Source organism: Bombina bombina, chromosome 3, assembly GCF_027579735.1.
Source record: "Bombina bombina isolate aBomBom1 chromosome 3, aBomBom1.pri, whole genome shotgun sequence".
Classification (NCBI taxonomy): Eukaryota; Metazoa; Chordata; class Amphibia; order Anura; family Bombinatoridae; genus Bombina; species Bombina bombina.
This window is the reverse complement of record NC_069501.1, coordinates 161,079,255-161,099,538: the sequence shown is the minus strand read 5'-3', so window position 1 is coordinate 161,099,538 and position 20,284 is coordinate 161,079,255.

Sequence of the window (20,284 nt, the reverse complement as noted above, 5' to 3'; positions counted from 1 at the left end):
CACTAGCATGTGGGCGGGGCTTAGGTCCAGTGTCTGTGTCGCAGTTAGTTTAGTACAATCAACCTGTCTGGATGTGTATTGCTATGCTCTGTAATAAAATAGAGTTGTACCATCATTGCTGTGTCCTGCATATGTCCTGCATCTCATGACATGGTGTCAGAAGTTCTGGACTGCGCTTCTGTTTCTGATCGATTGCAATGTCAAAGTTTACCCCACCTGAGCCTTTTGACTTTTCTCAGCCTGCAGCTTGGCCCACATGGCGTCAGCGGTTTCAGCGCTTCAGGATTGCATCCAAACTGAACAAGGAGAGTGGTGAAGTACAAGTAAATTCTCTTTTATATTCTATGGGGAAAGATGTAGAGCCAGTGTTCAATGCTTTTACTTTCCAAGAAGGGGAAGAAGTTAACTTTGATATAGTTATGGATAAACTCAGTGCCCACTTTGTGCCCAAAAGAAATGTGATTCATGAGAGAGCTTGTTTTCACAAACGTAATCAGCGTGTGGGAGAATCTGTGGAGTCATTTGTGCGCAGCCTGTATGAATTAGCTGAATTCTGTGAGTTTGGTGTTGCTAAAGAAGAGCAAATCAGAGACAGAATAGTTATTGGAATTGCAGATGCTGAAGTCTCCCTGAAGCTGCAGTTAGAGCCTGATTTAACGTTAGACGGGGCTATTAGGATGGCCCGCCAGAGTGAACTGGTGAAAAAGCAAAGTGCTGATCTGAGGTCTGAGAGTATTGTGGATGAAGTGCAACAGTCTAGGAAAATTACTAGTGAAAGGCACAGTGTGAGCGGTAGATCTAAAGTACTGGAAAGGCCTAGAAGTGGATGGGCGCAACATGGCCGATGCACACGGTGCTACCGGGCTCATGATCAGAGTGCTATATGCCCGGCCAGAGATAAAAGATGCAGAAAATGTAACAGAACAGGCCATTTTGAAGTGGTGTGTAAAACTGAATACATTAAGGAGATGCAGGTGGACAGTGACCAGGAGGGTCAGGAAGTGTCTTTTGTGGGGTCTGTTGTGGAACGGACAAGCTCAGAGGAAGATTGGAAAGTTACCTTTACTGTAATGGGAGCCAAAGTTGATTTTAAGATTGACACAGGAGCAGATATCACTGTAATGTCTTTTGCTGAATTTATGAAACTACCTCGACAGCCCCAGCTGGCGAAGGTTACTACAAATGTTCATAGTCCTGGTGGCCGCATTGATTGTGTGGGGAAATTTCTTGCCAGCTGTGAGTACAAACAAAGGAAGTTCACCATGTGGGTGCATGTGATCCGAGGTCAGTGTGTTAACAGTTTATTGAGCAGAAAAGCAGCCTGTGACTTGGGCCTAGTGGCCAGAGTGAATGAGATCTCTGAAGATATGTTTGGCGAGTTGGGCCTACTGAGCTGCAAACCTGTCCGTATAGCACTTAAAAGTGACGCAGTCCCGTACAGTATTTCTACTCCTCGTAGAATTCCGTTCCCGCTCATGCCTCAAGTGGAGAAAGAGCTCATGCGCATGAAGTCTATGGGGGTTATTGAAGAGGTTGTTGAAGCAACTGATTGGTGTGCCCCCATTGTTCCAGTTGCAAAGAAAAACGGAAAGGTGCGCATCTGTGTGGACCTGAAAAGGTTGAATGAGGCAGTGAAGAGGGAGAGATTTGTGCTGCCGACACTGGAAGATATAGCCCCGAAGTTGGCTGGGGCGAAGTTCTTTTCCACATTAGACGCTTCTAGCGGCTTTTGGCAGATCCCCCTGGATCCAAAGTGCCGCAAACTGACTACCTTTATCACTCCGGTAGGTCGGTTCTGCTTCTGCAGACTTCCCTTTGGGATATCCTCCGCTCCTGAGATCTTTCAGAGGGAAATGAGTTCTCTCCTGAGTGGCCACGTGGGCACAGCAGTCGTCATGGACGACATTCTAGTGTATGGGTCTACAGTGGAGGAGCATGATCAGCGTTTGAGTTGTGTGCTGCAGGCTATCAAAGAGTCTGGGCTGAAGCTGAATAAAGAAAAATGTCATTTTAGGAAAACTGAATTATGCTACTTTGGGCATATCATCAACGGGGATGGCATCAAGCCGGACCCCGAGAAAATTCGGGCTATCGAACAGATGAAAAGCCCTTCTGATGTACATGAGCTGAGACAGATATTGGGCCTTGTAAATTACGTGGGCAAGTTTCTTCCAGATTTATCTACAGTTTTGCACCCTATCACAGAGTTGCTTAAGAAAGATGTTGCCTGGGTCTGGGGACCCTCACAAGAAAAAGCGTTCCTGCATGCTAAGTCCCTGCTGGGGTCTGCCCCAGTGCTGGGGTTCTACGACCCTTCAAAAAAGACTGTGGTTAGTGCTGATGCAAGCAGTTATGGGTTGGGGGCTGCACTCCTGCAGCTGAATGACAACAAACTACAGCCCATCGCCTACTGTTCCCGCACACTGACGGCTGCAGAGTCAAAATACGCTCAAATTGAGAAAGAGTGCCTGGCTGCAGTTTGGGCCTGTGAGCGCTTTCAGCGTTATCTAGTGGGTTTGGAGAAATTTAGTCTGGAAACTGACCACAAACCGCTAGTCCCTCTTATCAATTCTTATGACATCGACAAAACACCCTTGAGATGCCAGAGACTTTTAATGAGACTACTCAGGTTCAATGTTCAGGCAGTGCATGTGCCGGGGAAGCAGCTGGTTGTGGCAGATACACTGTCCAGGCTCCCGCTGGCTGCTGCTGAAGAATCCTCCACAGAGTCGGATGTAAAAGTGTATGTTGATTCAGTTCTGGCCTCTAAGTCCATTTCTTCAAGGAAACTGGAAGAGATAAAGAAAGAGACATATTTGGACACAGATCTGCAAGAAGTTATAAGGTACATAAGAGATGGCTGGCCCGAGAGCCGGGCAGCCTGGATGTCTTTAAATGCTTACCAGCCAGAGAGGTCGCAGCTCACGGAGCTGGAGGGGTTGGTGCTGTTCCAAGACCGTATTGTAATTCCTGTCAGCATGAGGAAGGAGATGTTGAACAGGATACACGATGGGCACTTAGGCATTACAAAGTGCAGAGAAAGAGCAGCTACAGCTGTGTGGTGGCCTGGGATCAGCTCCGACATTGCAAATCACGTGTCTAAATGTGCCTTTTGCCGGGAACGCCGGCCTACTCAGAGAAGGGAGCCCTTAATGTCTACTCCGCTGCCTGCGGGGCCGTGGCAGAAAATAGCTGCTGATTTGTGCGAACTGCACGGGAAAAAGTTTCTTGTTGTTATCGACTACTATTCCAGGTATTTGGAAATAGCACCCCTGAATGATATCACAAGTCAGGCCGTTATCATTCGCCTGAAGAGCCTGTTCGCCCGCTGGGGCATTCCAATGGAGCTGGTGAGTGATAATGGCATGCAGTTCGCTTCTACAGAGTTCAGTGCTTTCAGCAGGGAATATGATTTTGTACATTCCACGTCAAGTCCACATTATCCGCAGGCCAACGGAATGGCTGAAAGGGCAGTTCAAACAACAAAATTCATTCTAAAGCAATCTGAACCGTACCTAGCCCTCTTGTCATACAGGGCGACGCCCATTCAAGCCACCGGGTTTAGCCCGGCACAGCTGATGCTAGGACGCCAGATTCGCACCACTTTACCCTCAGTGGGTGTCTTCAAGCCGCCTGGCCCTGTTCCTCGGGACGAAGTCCTTAGGAGGGATGAAGAGGCCAAAAAGGGTTATCGTTTCTTCTACGACAGGAGACATTCTGTCAGGCCTTTACAGGAACTGAAAGCGGGCCAAAGTGTCAGAATTAAACTGGATGATGAGAAGAAATGGAAGACGCCTGGTACGGTAGTGGGCCGCTCTCCAGAACCAAGGTCTTACACAGTCCTTACAGAGGGAGGGACGGTTACACGCCGTAACCGAAGACATCTTCAGCCTGTACCTGAGAGTCTGGAACCGGATACCTCAGTACCACCGCCGGTGGGATCCCCTGTTCTAAGAGAGGTGCCTTCCCCTCAGCAAGATCATAGCGGGGATATATCTTTGCCTCCAGCAGACTCTTGTTCACCATCTTCTGTATCAGAGGACAGTTCATGCAAAGTTACATCAAGCGGAAGAGTGGTGAAACTTCCGGCCCGATACAGGGACTGACTTTAGCTAGAACAGTGACCGGAAGTATGGGCAGAATAATCCCATGGTCACTGTGGACTAGGGTAGTCTACCCCGATGTCCAAGTCAGGATGTAATTTATTTGTTCATGTTTTCTAATTTATCTGTTTTTATAATGTTCTAAAACAAAATGTTGTTGTATACCCTGTTGGTGTACCTTGTTATTTAATATATGCGAATGTATGCTTTGCCTTTGAAAAAGGGGAAGATGTGATGAGAGCAGGATGTGATGTCACTAGCATGTGGGCGGGGCTTAGGTCCGGTGTCTGTGTCGCAGTTAGTTTAGTACAATCAACCTGTCTGGATGTGTATTGCTATGCTCTGTAATAAAATAGAGTTGTACCATCATTGCTGTGTCCTGCATATGTCCTGCATCTCATGACAGTTACCTATTTGATCAGTTTTTTATTCTTATACGTTTGTGATTTCAAAGTGTCAAAAGCTGAACGAATAATCTGAGATCTTGTTTGTCCTATTTTATAATACCTTGGTAATGCTAAAAAAAAAGCTTGAGCATGGCTTGAGTGGCATTAGGTTTTAAATTTGAGGCCATTACATTGTAACATAATGTAAAAGCAGAATTCTAAACCATTAAAAATATTTTTTTGGCATCTTTTTTGTGTGTGTGTGTATGAGCGAGCTTGCTTTACGCAATATAAGAAGCAGTAGTCATATAACTGTCTCTGTCACTTTGGAGGAGGTGGAGATAAAACACCCCAAACATGTTAATTCAGGGTGATTAACAGGGGACATGCATTCAGTTGATGAACAGTGACCACCCGCTGCTCATTCCCCGCAAATGGCGGCCAAAAAGGATTCCATGTTAGGAACTCTGTCTCTCGCATTCTAGTACATGTGTCCCTATGAATCTTGTACCCCATTTTAATACAGACAATTAAGTGATTGAGCATTTATAGAATGTTGGTGTTGATCACTATTTATAGTTTTATCATAATGTTAACAGCTGCTGATAAGTTGTTTTAGTTGTCAATGTGATCACATTCGGACATCTTCATTGTTTATCAACAGCACTTTTTTCATTATCAATTCGGTAAAAATTGCTCTTTAAAGGTAAATTCAAAATTAAACTTTTAAGGTTTAGACAGAACAAGGAATTTAAAGAACTTTACAATATACTTATTTTTATTATGATTTATTTTTTTTCTTGCTATCCTTCAATGAAAGTAAATCTAGGTAGGTTCTCAGCAGCATGCATGTGTCTTTATTACTCTATGGTCAGATAACAAGTTGTGCACTATTTAGTGCTTTCGCTCACTTGCAAACACTGCTAGAAGTAAACTTTTAACATGCACAGGTTAGCGCGCGTATTACAAGATGAAAGTAAACTACGTGAACAAGAAAGCTGACGCACACAAGTTTCAGGACTTAGGATATATTGCGAGCACACTAACATTTTCTTACCATAGACTTCAATGGAGAAACTGGAAAAAAACTATAACTTATTGCTTGTGCGATAACCTGACAGGAGTTAAAACTAGAGAGCTACAAAAAAATACATTAGCGATATATATATATATATAAGAATATGTATTTAAAAATACATAGAGCATTTACCCCATGTGAAGAACATTGGAATGCAAAATATTTACAATACATACACAGTAAAACACAATGTTAAATTGTAAAAAATAATATTTTTAATTTTTTTTTTCCAAGTATTTGAGCAGAAAGTGCTCCAAAGAATATATATTCATACGAAGTCTTCATGCAAAGTCTTCAGGTGTGCTAACCCGAAGAGCGTAAATTTAGTTTGCACTCATGCAGTCATTTTTGCTTTCAACATGTAATACGAGTGCAAGTTCACCTAGGCCACTTGCTATTGTTACTGCTTGTGTAATACATATGGATATGTATGTGTGTATATGTATATATGTATATATATATATACTGTATGTATATATATATATATGGATGTGTGAGTGTACGTATGTGTATGTATGTATATATATATATATATATATATATATATATATATATATGTACATATATATATATATATATGTGTGTGTGTGAGAGTATATATATATATATATATATATATATATATATATATATATATATAGATACTTATATAATATTCTGGTAATATTAACTAGCAATCGCCTAGATTACGAGTTTTGCGCTAAACAGGGTGTGAAACTAACGCCAAAAAAGTTGTGTTATTTTTACCCTCCATATCGCTGCTCCATACCACACAAAATCCAAGGGCTGATTTGACGTGCTCGTACACGCTTTCCCCCATAGACATCAATGGGGAGAGAGTGTTAGAAAACACCTGAAGTGCGGAATGAAAAAAATTTGTAACGCTACCCCATTGATGTCTATGAAGAAAAAAAGTTACATTTAAACCTAACACCCTAACGCAAACCCCTAGTCTTAACACCCCTAATCTGCAGCCCCCGACATTGCCAACACCTAAATAAAGTTATTAACCCCTAATCCGCAACTCCCGACATCGCCGACACTAATAAAAGCTATTAACCCCAAATCCACCGCTCCCCGACATTGCCGCCACTAAATAAAATGATTAACCCCTAAACCACCACTCCCCAACATTGCTGCCACTAAATAAAATGATTATCCCCTAAACCTCCGGCTACCATATCACTGCTACTAAATAAAACTGTTAACCCCTAAACCTCTGGCCCCCCACATCGTCGCCACTAAACAAACCTATTAACCCCTAAACTCCCACCCCCCCCACATCACAAAACACTAAATTAAACTATTAACTGCTAAACCTAACACACCCCCAACTTTAAATTAAAATTACAATATAACTATTCTAAAATAAATAAAACTTACCTGTGAAATAAAAAAAATTCTAAATTTAAACTATAAATTAACTTAACATAACTATTCTAATAAAAAAAACTACCAATTAAAAAATCTAAATTACAAATTAAAAAAACCTAAGAAAAAAAAAATCTAAAATAAAAAAAAACAAAACACTAAATTACAAAAAAAACAAAAAAAAAACACTATTACAAAAATAATAAACAATATTATCAAAAATAAAAACAATTACACCTAATCTAATAGCCCTATAAAAATAAAAAAGACCCCCTAAAATAAAAACACCACCTAACCTACAATAAACTACCAACAGCCCTTAAAAGGGCCTTTTGTAGGGCATTGCCCTAAATTAAACAGCTCTTTTACCTGTAAAGAAACACAATCTCCCCCCCCAACAGTAAAACCCACCACCCAACCAATCCCCTAAAATAAAAAAACCTAACTCTAAAAAATCCTTAACTACCCTTTGCCCCTAAATGGGGCATTTGTATGGGCATTGCCCTTAAAAGGACATTCAGCTCTTTTTCAATTGCCCATTCCTAATCTAAAAAAACCCACTCAAACCCCCCCCCAAAAAAAAAAACGAACACTAACCCCATAAAATCTACTCATGGTTCCTTAAGTTGGGACATCCATCTTAAAAACAGCCAATAAGATGAGAGCTACTGAAATCCTATTGGCTGTTCAAATCCTTGCAGGATGTCTTCCAGGATAGTGCCACTCCATGCCGCCAGGATGAAGATAGAAGACATCCCCGAGATGGATGAACGTGTCGCTGCCAGGATGAAGACTTCTCGCCACCTGGATGAAAATGGCTGTCTGGACTTCAGGAACCATGAGTAGATTTTATGGGGTTAGTGTTAGTTGTTTTACAGCTAAAAGAGCTGTTTAACTTAGGGCAATGCCCTACAAAAGGCCCTTTTAAGGGCTATTGGTAGTTTATTGTAGGTTAGGGGGCGTTTTTATTTTGGGGGGGCTTTTTATTTTTAAAGGGCTATTAGATTAGGTTTAATTGTTTATATTTTTGATAATTTTGTTAATTCATAATTTAGTGTTTATTATTGTAATTTTTTTATTTTTTTATTTTGTAATTTTTTTTTCGTAGTGTTAAGGTTTATTTAAATTTGTAATTTAGATTTTTTTTAATTGGTAGTTTTTTTTATTTTATTAGAATAGTTATGTTAGGGTAATTTATAGTTTAATATTAGGTTTATTTTTATTTCACAGGTAAATTTTTATTTATTTAAATATAGTTATAATGTAATTTTAATTTAAAGTTAGGGGGCTGTTAGGTTTAGGGGTTAATAGTTTAATTTAGTGTTTTGCGATGCAGGCAGGTGGCATTTTAAGGGTTAATAGGTAGTTTATGGGTGTTAGTGTACTTTGAAACAGTTTAGTTATGAGTTTTGTGAAACATTTTTATTTTGCAAAATCCATAACTTCTGGTCTCAGATAGCGGTATGGATCATGTCGGTATCGGCTGTAATGCAAGCATTTTAGCTAGACTGCACAACCTGTAATACCAGCGTTATGAAAATCCCCCACAAAAACTTCATTTTTTGAGTGCGGAATGGAGATTGTGTTACAGGCTAAAATGCTTGCGGTATAGCTATACCGACACAACTCGTAATATGCGTTCCTGGCCAATACGCTGAATTTTTCAGCATTAAAAGCCGAACCGCACCGTAACACAAAACTCGTAATCTAGCCAAATCAAAGGAGCCTACTGTTTACTGTGCCCTGTTCTCAGGTACAAAAGCCATAAAGAAAGTCAAGGGATGGTAAATAAAAGGGATTCCATGAATTATTTATTTCCCAGGCTTCCTTCCATTCAATAGAGCCACCAAATGTTTACATTTAAATAGGAGTGTTTCAAGTGGCTGTTAGGGTGAGGATACAGTAAATATCAGGTCATCATAAACAAAAGGACATCTGACCTTACAATCATAACAGTTGTCCAGGCCCTGTGATTTATAGATATCTAGCCCCTGCAATAGCCTCTATTTACATATAAACAAAGCTAAGACCAATGAGGTTCCTTTTTTCCAAATATGGCTAGAGAGGGAAGATTGGTCCAATTAGGTTCAAGTTAATATTAGCAGATGGGGCATTCTTTGAAATATATAGAATGGTTATAGTCAGTTAGAGAAGAAGAACAAAAAGGAAGCAAAAGGGGACAAGAAGAGAGCTATCTGAAACATAATTCTTTGACAGACTGTCTACAGGAGAATCCCAATGGTACCTATGTCATATATATTTGTATAAGTGTATATTTGTTTTGTAAGTAAATGTAATTGTTATTGTGTTCTTGAAATATTAGTGATTTTGTAGGCCTAAAGTATTGATTATTGTGTGATTTAATGTTTTTGTAGCTGATCTAATAAATAATTGTGTATTTGGAAACCAACAGTCTTTCAAGAGTTCTTATTGAATTTGGGTTATATATCATTTATTTATCTTAATGTGTATTTATGCAATATTTCCAAGAATACATATAAAAAGCTAGAACCTAATCAATTTTACCTGTTAATCTAATATAGAAATATCTAATCCCATAGTTTTATAAATTATGTATTGCAGACCCCGTTTAGTTAAATAATAGGCCAGACTTCATATAGTTATATCTTGCATGGTCAAGAAATATAAGTATATATATATATATATATATATATTTCTGGATTAATTAGAATTTAATTGTTAATTTCCCAGATGAGCCACATAAACTGAGTAGATAAATAGTTAAATTTTGTGGACGTAGCCAAATTGCGACTTTGGGATAAAACCAAGTAATATTGCATAAACATACATACACACACACACATACTGCATATATATATATATATATATATACGTATATATATATATTATATATTTGTATATATATATATATATACGTATATATATATATATATATATATATATATATATATATATATATATATACACTTTAAATTTAACCCAAAAGAAAGTATTAAAAGTTAAGTTAAGGATTTGAAATTCTTCAAATTAAAAATTAAGAAATTCATACACATTTAAGAATAATTTAAGACAATCTAGTGATATAGCAGCAGTGTTTGCAACAATTTATAACACATTTACAAATAATGGTGCAAAATACTGCTGCCATCAAGTACCAGACACATGCAGGCTACTGAACTCCTATGAGCATACCTAGACTTAAGTTTCAACAAAGAAAAACAAAGCAAATTTGATAATAAAAGCAAATTGGAAAGTTGTTTAAAATGACATTCTCTGTCTGAATCATGAACGTTTATTTTTTACTTTACTGTCTCTTTTTTTGTGTCATTCCTATTTTTCTGATCAAAATCTGAGTTCTTAATAGTTACTTAACTTATTTTTTTACTTATCAAATTCAACAGCCAAAAGGAGTTGATAAACCCAGACATTATTTTTTGACTCATTAGCAAGTATCACACAAAAAGTTTTCAAATGTATAATTGGTTTTATGCATGGAGGAAACACACTAAAATTACACCTGCCATATTGGATGACATTAGGAAGCAAATCGACACACACACTACCTGCTTAATCAATCAAACGTAAAAAGTAATAATAATAATAAATAATAATAAGCACTTTTACACTAATAAAAAATAGCCAAATCTATAACACACATGCCCACCATACCGATAATGCCTCTGTTCAAATACCTTAAAAAGACACACACACACACATCATATATGAGTTTATTCCATCACAAAAAGGGGCTCTCAATCATCCCACAAGCTTAAATCACTAAGGCCTCAAAGCTGTATCCGCAGGTTAATAAAATTGGGCCCTTTGTTTCTATTAACATCCAGTCTCTTTAACGTAACAGCTAAACCCACACAATGGCCATTTTGTTTGTCCTTAATCCTGCACATTTTTTAGAGTATGTAATTGGGATATTTAGGATTCATTGTTTTGTTTGTTTGGGAGGTAATGATTTTGATTTAAAGGCAGAAGCGTTTTCAGATTGTGATAATTGGAAAAATGCACTGACAGTACTGGCTGAAGTTCAGAAATTATTTATGAAAAACAAGTGCAAGATTTGGATTAACAGAATTATTTTCAAACTTAATCAAAATAATATATAAATGTTATGTCAACATTTCATGAATTGATACTAAGGCCCCCATGTATCAAAAGGCGTGTGGACAGCTTCTTAACTTGAGAAGCTGTCCGCACACCTTCGCCACATACGGACAGCGGATCTGTTTATCTGCTGGCCTGTATGTATCATTACACGATCCGCTGAGTGTGTAATGCCCGCCCCTTCACTCATGCTACCAATCGCGCGAGAGAAAGGACTGTCAATCACTGAGAGCTTGCAAGCTCTCAGGGATTTCTCAACGCCATAGCAGAATATGTTCTAGTTATTCATAAATACATATTTCTACATATATATGATTTTATTTTGGTATAATATATATCTGTGCAGAACATTGGAATGTGAAATATTTATAGTACATATACAAAATAACACTTTATTAAATATGAATATTTCATAAATATGCTTTTATACGTTTTCATCTACATGACTGCAAAGGGCTCCCATACACTTATATATGGCTATATATGTGTACATATGTATCTATGTGTTTATTTGTGTGTGTATATGTAGATATCTCAATGTTAAAGTCTTTTGTCTGTATTTTTTTCTTACACCTGAGACCTCATATCGTTGAGCCCTTTTTACTATTGTTGTGCAATTTTTTTTAAAATAATTTTTATTAGTTTTATTATGTGTGTAACTGTACTTTGTAATGTATTTTTGAGGTGTTTTGTGACACTTTGTTTCACAAAACAGCTACCAGAGCTCTGAGGATGCACTATCCAGACAAGCGTTAACTTAATTACGCTCAAGCAATCGTGTTTATTTTCAACTTGTAATACGAGCAAACTGCTGCAAGAAACCCCTTTTTGCTCACATGTACATATTAGCACTCCTCTTGTAATCTGGTCCTAAATGTTTGCATTGATTTTGTCGATTTGTTATGTTAAAGTAGTCTCGCTGAGTAGAATAGTATTCGTATCAGATATCTCAGAGATTGAAAAAAGGCGTTGAGAGTAGGCGTTATGGGTTGTTCTGGCTTATTATCAAGGTGTGGTTGGGATGTTTCACCTTAAAGATGACTTAGCATGCAGAATTTAAATAAACAAAATCGCTCGTGTAAAATTTAGCAAACGTGTATCTCCAGCAGGAATGTCTGAATTTCAAAAAAGAAAAATCAGATATTTCCTATGGGAATGACAGTTTGAATTAACATTTGAGTGTGAACATTTTGTCTTCTTTCAACATCATCTACTTTGACATGAGATTAAACCTGAACAGTTGGTTGACTGCTTGATAAATGGGAGCTACAAGAACAAAAATAAAGAAGTGTATGGTCTTATCTCTATGGCACCTTGTAGAGAATATAACAACTTTAGCTGGTAATAAATTGATAACTTTTATTTTTAGTGCGAGAAAATGGAAAATGGAATGTCCATCATTTATAAATAGAATTTCAAGAACAAAATAATTTATCTTAAAACAAATTAAATTGCTAGTATTATATATTTTTAGAAGGTGAACTAATTTGTTAAATAAAAGGCACACTTTCTTTTATATAGCAAGCAAGTTTAGGAGGAATGCTCATTTAAATAATGGTACAAATCTAAGGACACTTAATGTATGAATTAATCCTTTTTAGATTTTGTCTTTCTGTTATATACATAATGTAATTTATCTTTGTATTCTCTTACACAAGCCTTTTTGCTTACTCAGTTGCAATTGATATAGTATTGCATTATTGTATCATTTAGATTAGCTTTCAAATCACAGCACCCAACATTTTCCTTTCTTAATTGCATAACCAAATAAGGAAGCAAATAAATCAAACACAACAGCTAATGTATATAAGAATAGCAGCGGATTAAACATCCAGTGAAAAATGGATAGTATTTTACATTTACTTTGTCTTAATGAGTACTGCAAGTACAGAACATACATAATAGGTCTATTTTAAAAATATTACCATTACGCTTCCCTGATTATAATAAGTAAGAATGGACACAATACTCAATTGATTAAATATATTTTAATCTACAAATAACTGAATATTATTTGCATATAAGGATATATAAAAAACACTCTATTATTCCTGCAGTTTGCTTGATGTATTTTTAATCTCAGAAAACAAGAGATGTTTAGTTCTTTTCATTTTATTCATTATCTGAAACACATTGCAAGGATTATAAATACACGATTAATTCCCTTAAGACATGTTTACATTAAGAAAGTAAAATCAAAGAACCATCACACAATCTTTTTCTTATTCCATTTTAAAGAAGTTCTTTAAAGCATTTTAAAATGTATTTCAGTTTTTTCCTCCTTAACAAAAAAATGGATGCCAAAATACGTAATTGACACACACTTCCTTGCCATGCTTGTGAACGCTTGTCTGTTCCGTGCACAACCAACTGGCAGTCATTCATTAAAGGGACACAAAACCCCAAAAAATTATTTCATGAATTAGGTAGAACATACAATTTTAAACAACTTCCCAGTTTACTTCTATTATCAAATTTGTTACACTCTCTTGGTATCATTTGTTAAATGAGCAGCAATGCACTACTGGTTTCTAACTGAACACATGGGTGAGACAATATATATATATATATATATATATATATATATGCAACCACCAATCAGCAGCTAGAACCTAGATTCTTTGCTGCTCCTGAGCTTGCTTAGATACAGTAAACATTTCACATAGGATAACAAGAGAAGTAAGCAAATTAAATCATAGAAGTAAATTGGAAAGCTGTTTACAATTGTACACTCTTTCTAAATCATGAATGTCTTACTATGACTTTACTGTCCTTTTAATGTATGATGGTCACTGAAAAAATGATTCATAATTCATTGTTGTTACACACACAAACAACTAATTAATATAAACATTGAAATTATTAAGCAAAGGCACAAAACCTAAAAATGCATCCATATGTAATAAAAATTATTCCAGGGATACAGTTTCATTTAATTATTCAATGTAAGTGAGGGTTAAACTAAAGCATTTCCAAGATTTTGTAAATTTGTGCATTTGATTCAGAAATATATATAATATATATATATATATATATATATATATATATATATATATATATATACTGTATATATATATATATATATATATATATATATATATATATATATATATATATATATATATATATACACATACATACATATAAACAAACTTTTCCTTTATTTTATGCTGAAGAAGATTGATAGGTAGTCCATTTTTAAGAAGTGCTCCTTATGATGATATACACATTAACAAAAGTGTAGGAAAGATCATTTGCATGAAGAAATCCTTCATGAAAACTTTTGATTGCTTATAAATGTCGGACATGGGCATAGATTAATAGAATTCAGGGCCTGCACTAAAGGAGAAGATTCTTTAATGTAGACCCTGGGAGCCACCGCTCGAAGCCTCTTATTAGCGTGGCCGGGGCTCTGTGAAGGAGCAGGTAGCGCCACTCTCCATATGTACACACTTATATATATACATGTACAGGGAGTGCAGAATTATTAGGCAAATGAGTATTTTGACCACATCATCCTCTTTATGCATGTTGTCTTACTCCAAGCTGTATAGGCTCGAAAGCCTACTACCAATTAAGCATATTAGGTGATGTGCATCTCTGTAATGAGAAGGGGTGTGGTCTAATGACATCAACACCCTATATCAGGTGTGCATAATTATTAGGCAACTTCCTTTCCTTTGGCAAAATGGGTCAAAAGAAGGACTTGACAGGCTCAGAAAAGTCAAAAATAGTGAGATATCTTGCAGAGGGATGCAGCACTCTTAAAATTGCAAAGCTTCTGAAGCGTGATCATCGAACAATCAAGCGTTTCATTCAAAATAGTCAACAGGGTCGCAAGAAGCGTGTGGAAAAACCAAGGTGCAAAATAACTGCCCATGAACTGAGAAAAGTCAAGCGTGCAGCTGCCAAGATGCCACTTGCCACCAGTTTGGCCATATTTCAGAGCTGCAACATCACTGGAGTGCCCAAAAGCACAAGGTGTGCAATACTCAGAGACATGGCCAAGGTAAGAAAGGCTGAAAGACGACCACCACTGAACAAGACACACAAGCTGAAACGTCAAGACTGGGCCAAGAAATATCTCAAGACTGATTCTTCTAAGGTTTTATGGACTGATGAAATGAGAGTGAGTCTTGATGGGCCAGATGGATGGGCCCGTGGCTGGATTGGTAAAGGGCAGAGAGCTCCAGTCCGACTCAGACGCCAGCAAGGTGGAGGTGGAGTACTGGTTTGGGCTGGTATCATCAAAGATGAGCTTGTGGGGCCTTTTCGGGTTGAGGATAGAGTCAAGCTCAACTCCCAGTCCTACTGCCAGTTTCTGGAAGACACCTTCTTCAAGCAGTGGTACAGGAAGAAGTCTGCATCCTTCAAGAAAAACATGATTTTCATGCAGGACAATGCTCCATCACACGCGTCCAAGTACTCCACAGCGTGGCTGGCAAGAAAGGGTATAAAAGAAGAAAATCTAATGACATGGCCTCCTTGTTCACCTGATCTGAACCCCATTGAGAACCTGTGGTCCATCATCAAATGTCAGATTTACAAGGAGGGAAAACAGTACACCTCTCTGAACAGTGTCTGGGAGGCTGTGGTTGCTGCTGCACGCAATGTTGATGGTGAAAAGATCAAAACACTGACAGAATCCATGGATGGCAGGCTTTTGAGTGTCCTTGCAAAGAAAGGTGGCTATTGGTCACTGATGTGTTTTTGTTTTGTTTTTGAATGTCAGAAATGTATATTTGTGAATGTTGAGATGTTATATTGGTTTCACTGGTAAAAATAAATAATTGAAATGGGTATATATTTGTTTTTTGTTAAGTTGCCTAATAATTATGCACAGTAATAGTCACCTGCACACACAGATATCCCCCTAAAATAGCTATAACTAAAAACAAACTAAAAACTACTTCCAAAAATATTCAGCATTGATATTAATTAGTTTTTTGGGTTCATTGAGAACATGGTTGTTGTTCAATAATAAAATTAATCCTCAAAAATACAACTTGCCTAATAATTCTGCACTCCCTGTAAATATATTCATACATATACATATTTAGACATGTATATGCGTGTATCTGTTTGTTAAAGCCCCTTTTTCTAACACCTAAGACCTCATATCTTTTATTTGAGCTCTTTGTTGCAAATTTTTTTTTAAATATTTTTCATTAGTGTTATTATGAGTGTAACTGTACCTTTAAATGTATTTCTAATTTTCTTTTGTTCAACTTTTTATTTAGGCGTAATAGTTAACCAGAGCTCTGAGGTAGCGCTAACCCGACGTATGCTAAATTCTATTTCACTTGATCAAACTCGACTTGTAATATGCGCGCTACTTCGGACGCATCCAAAAAGACGCCATAAACTCAATATTGAAACTGTTAGGGTGCCACTCGTTATCTGGCCCATAGTGAGATAAACATTTCTCAAGGTAAAATTTGTGTTTCTAAAATTCTTTGAGGGAACTGCTACTACTACTACTTCATATTGGCATTGACTTTTTTGGCCCTTTTTATGGTCGAAAAAGGTCTCTCAATATCCAGTTCCTGCTTTTGCTTACGTGTTTCGGATCCTTACTAAAAGCCCTATTTTTCCTACGGAGCTACAAAGTTTTCACCAATCACAGTCCATTTTTGAGTGACTTTTCAACACCTTATCAAGGAATTTGTGACCTTTCAAATTCAACACCTCATGGAATGTCGAAAGGACATTTTGAACATGTTTACAACTATTTCACTGCCATTTTGTGATTGTCTGTAACAGTACTGGCATCTTAAAAAAGAGGTTTCAAAACAGGGTCACACAATCGCAACTTTCATAGGAACTTATTGTAAACCAATTTTTTTTCGCACCACTGCTAAAACATCTGAAAGCATATTGAAAGCATATTGTATGTTGCCATGATGGGCAGACTGTCACCATTTTATATATGGTCACTGTTAAACTTAGACACATATTGTTTTTTATAATATTTATTTCTATTGCTTGTTAAAGCATCATTTCCATTCTGGTGTGATCTGAAAACAATATGGTTACTACGAGCTTCTATAGATAGGAATTTTAATATCTTCTTATAATGGAGTTTAATATTACTCAAACTGTATTATTATTGAAATTTTAAACTGGAACATGGATTTGTTCAATAATATAGGCGCAAGCACTTTGAAACGCACTGTTGTGACAGTGTTTTTATTAAGTGTGGATAGAGGTGTGTCCTGTAAAAACAGTCACAAGGTTCAATTTTGTTTAAAGGTCTGCTAGGCAAATACAATGTTGCAAGGGAGAGGGTTTACAATTTACAGTTTTAGTCATTTGAAAATTCGGTTTTAGAGAAAATTATAAAACAATTGAAATAAATATTGTACAAAACATTACTTGTCTAAGTTTAAAAGTTACCAAATAGCAATATAAAAATGTTGCACAGTATGCCCTTCATGATAACATACAATATTCATTATCATGGTTTAGGAGTGCTGCAGATGGAAAAGGATTACAAAAGGTTCCTATGAAAAATACAATTGCGTGATCCTGTTTTAAAACCTGATTTTGAAGACACCAGTACTGTTAGTAATAAATGTGACAGTGCAAGTATGGCTTAGAACCAAAATTAAAATTTAAATTAAAAACAAAAAATGTGTAGATGTTATGGTCTTTATGTGACTATCAAAATGTGCCCATCAAGATAAAGTGCATTCATATGGTCAATAAACATTGAGAATAAATACGGATTAAAATATGCTAATGTCACATATGTAAATAAATGGTTGTCTTGCAGAGAAAACAAAGGGGCTACATCAATAGACCTTTCCTATAACCTTAAAAGGTATGAATAAGCTTTTGTATCAGTCAATTTTTGGTGACCTCCCAGTTTCTATTTTGAGAACAGCTACTTAATACAAATAAAAGCTTTTTCGGGAGATTTACTGCTGAAAGGGTGTTCGCAGCTGCAGGCATTTAACAAATTAATTGATTTTGCATTGTGATCAATCAACAAAAGGCCAGATTGCAAGTGGGGTGCTAATTTTTTTCCCTGATTGTGTTCAAATACCACTCAAAGTAAACTTTTATATCATGCAGGTTAGCGAGCATATTACAAAGACTTTGGATATCACAACTACGTTAACTTCTTCTCCCCCCAGATTTCAATGGAGTGTATTAAAAAAAAACCCACTTATCACTCACGTTCTAACCAGACACCTACAGGTAGTTCTAAATATTTCACATTCCACTGTTCTTCACATAGATATTTTTTTAAATATTTACATAAATATATATTTTTTATCATATAGTGTATATATGAGTGTAACAATTTATTTTAATGTACCTATGTTGTGCTTGATGCAACTTTTTTTTAAGTCCTTTACACTTCTGTTGTTCTAATCTGACGAGTGCAAGTTTTGTTTGTGCTTGAGTGCACCTGTTTACTTGTAATACATGCGCAAGTTAATGCGGTTGTTATATTGCCTATTGTGACCCACAGTAACTTTACCGCGTTGACTATCAATTCCACTGGAAAGCCAAAAGCCATTCTGAAAGCAAATTGCTGAACAATTGTGATTGCAATTGTTACCCCACTATTTCCTGATATTATTTAATTCTATGGCTTTGACTGCTATAGGATGAAGTAATTTAATTTGGTGATTATGTACACAATACTAATATTTTCTGCAAAAAAATTGCCTCATTTTGTAAGAGCAACTTATATTTAAATGAACTAAAAGACTTTCATTCACAAATAAAAACTTTTTACATTTGGTAATGTTTTATTGGTGATTACTATAATAAGTTATACATTAACCATGTTAAGAATCAACTAATTCTTTGTGGAAAAGCATATTTCATTAGAAATCATGTTATTCCTCTTAGCTGTAATACAAAATATACTACTTGAGAAATGGTCTCTGCAGTTGAAACATGCAATACATCATTTGCCTCAAGCCTTAGTTGAGGGAAGATGTCATCTGTTTATGTCATGTGTTAATAACACACTGTAGGCAATTCTCATATACATTGTCACTGTGAAATCATTTTTCAGACATGTATACACCTAGTATATGGGAAAGTTTATATGTGCTTCTGGTCTGTCTGTAAACAAATTGCATTTTTGTCTGCTAGATGATAGATGGGGAAAAATATGCTTCTGGGAATGCAAAGTTTATTTTGGCAGCCTCCAAGAGTCAACATAAACACCATATATTAATCAGTAAAATATTTTTTATGTTACATATTCTAGCCTTTTTAAAAAAAAAAAAAAAAAAATGCCTTTAACAATACATTCTATAAAAACAATAAATATATATACTTCCTTTATAATACAATATAATCTAAAAATACTTTAAATAAAATATATAATATATATTTGACTGTGCTAGTGTTACACATTTTGCATGATCCAATATCCTGTTTATTGTAGACCATAATATTTTAGGTCTAGATTATGAGTTTAGTGCTATAGTTTGCGTGTAATTGATATTGCCAAATTCCGCTTGTATTTCAAGTTGAAAGTAAATGCGAATGCATCAGCTCAATCACGATTTACACTAGAATGATTACCACCACTTATTACGCTCAAATAAAACGTTAAACAAAACACATCAAAAATACATTTAAAAGTACAGGTACACTCATAATAACACTATCTAATAAAAATTATTGAAAAAAATATTTCAATAAAAAGTTAGGTCTCAAAGATATGAGGTCTCAAGTGTTAGAAAAAAAGGCATTAACATAGAATAACATACATATACATGGCTAAATAAATAAATAATAAAAAAAATAATAATATATATATATATATATATATGTGTGTGTGTGTGTGTACAAATGTATCTATGTATTCATATTTGTATATATGTATTTACAGACATATGTACACATATAAACACAGAAATACATATGTACACACATTGGAGCCCTTTGCAGTCAAATAGCTGAAAACATGAAAAATCATCAATAAAGTGCTATAATGTGTATTTACTGTAAATATTTCACATTATAAATTTCTGCACATAGCAAACTATGCCCTATGTATTTTTAACTGATATTCATATATATAGATATAAATATATATTTGTGTAAAAATCCATCAGATATATATTTAAATATCTCTTTAAGAATAAATAGAACATATTCTGCTATGTACAGAACATTGGATTATGAAATAAGCAATATTATCTCAATTTATGTCACGCTTTTAAATAACTGCAATTGTGTTTTTTGGGTGTTTTTTAAAACTTTTTTGGTTCTAT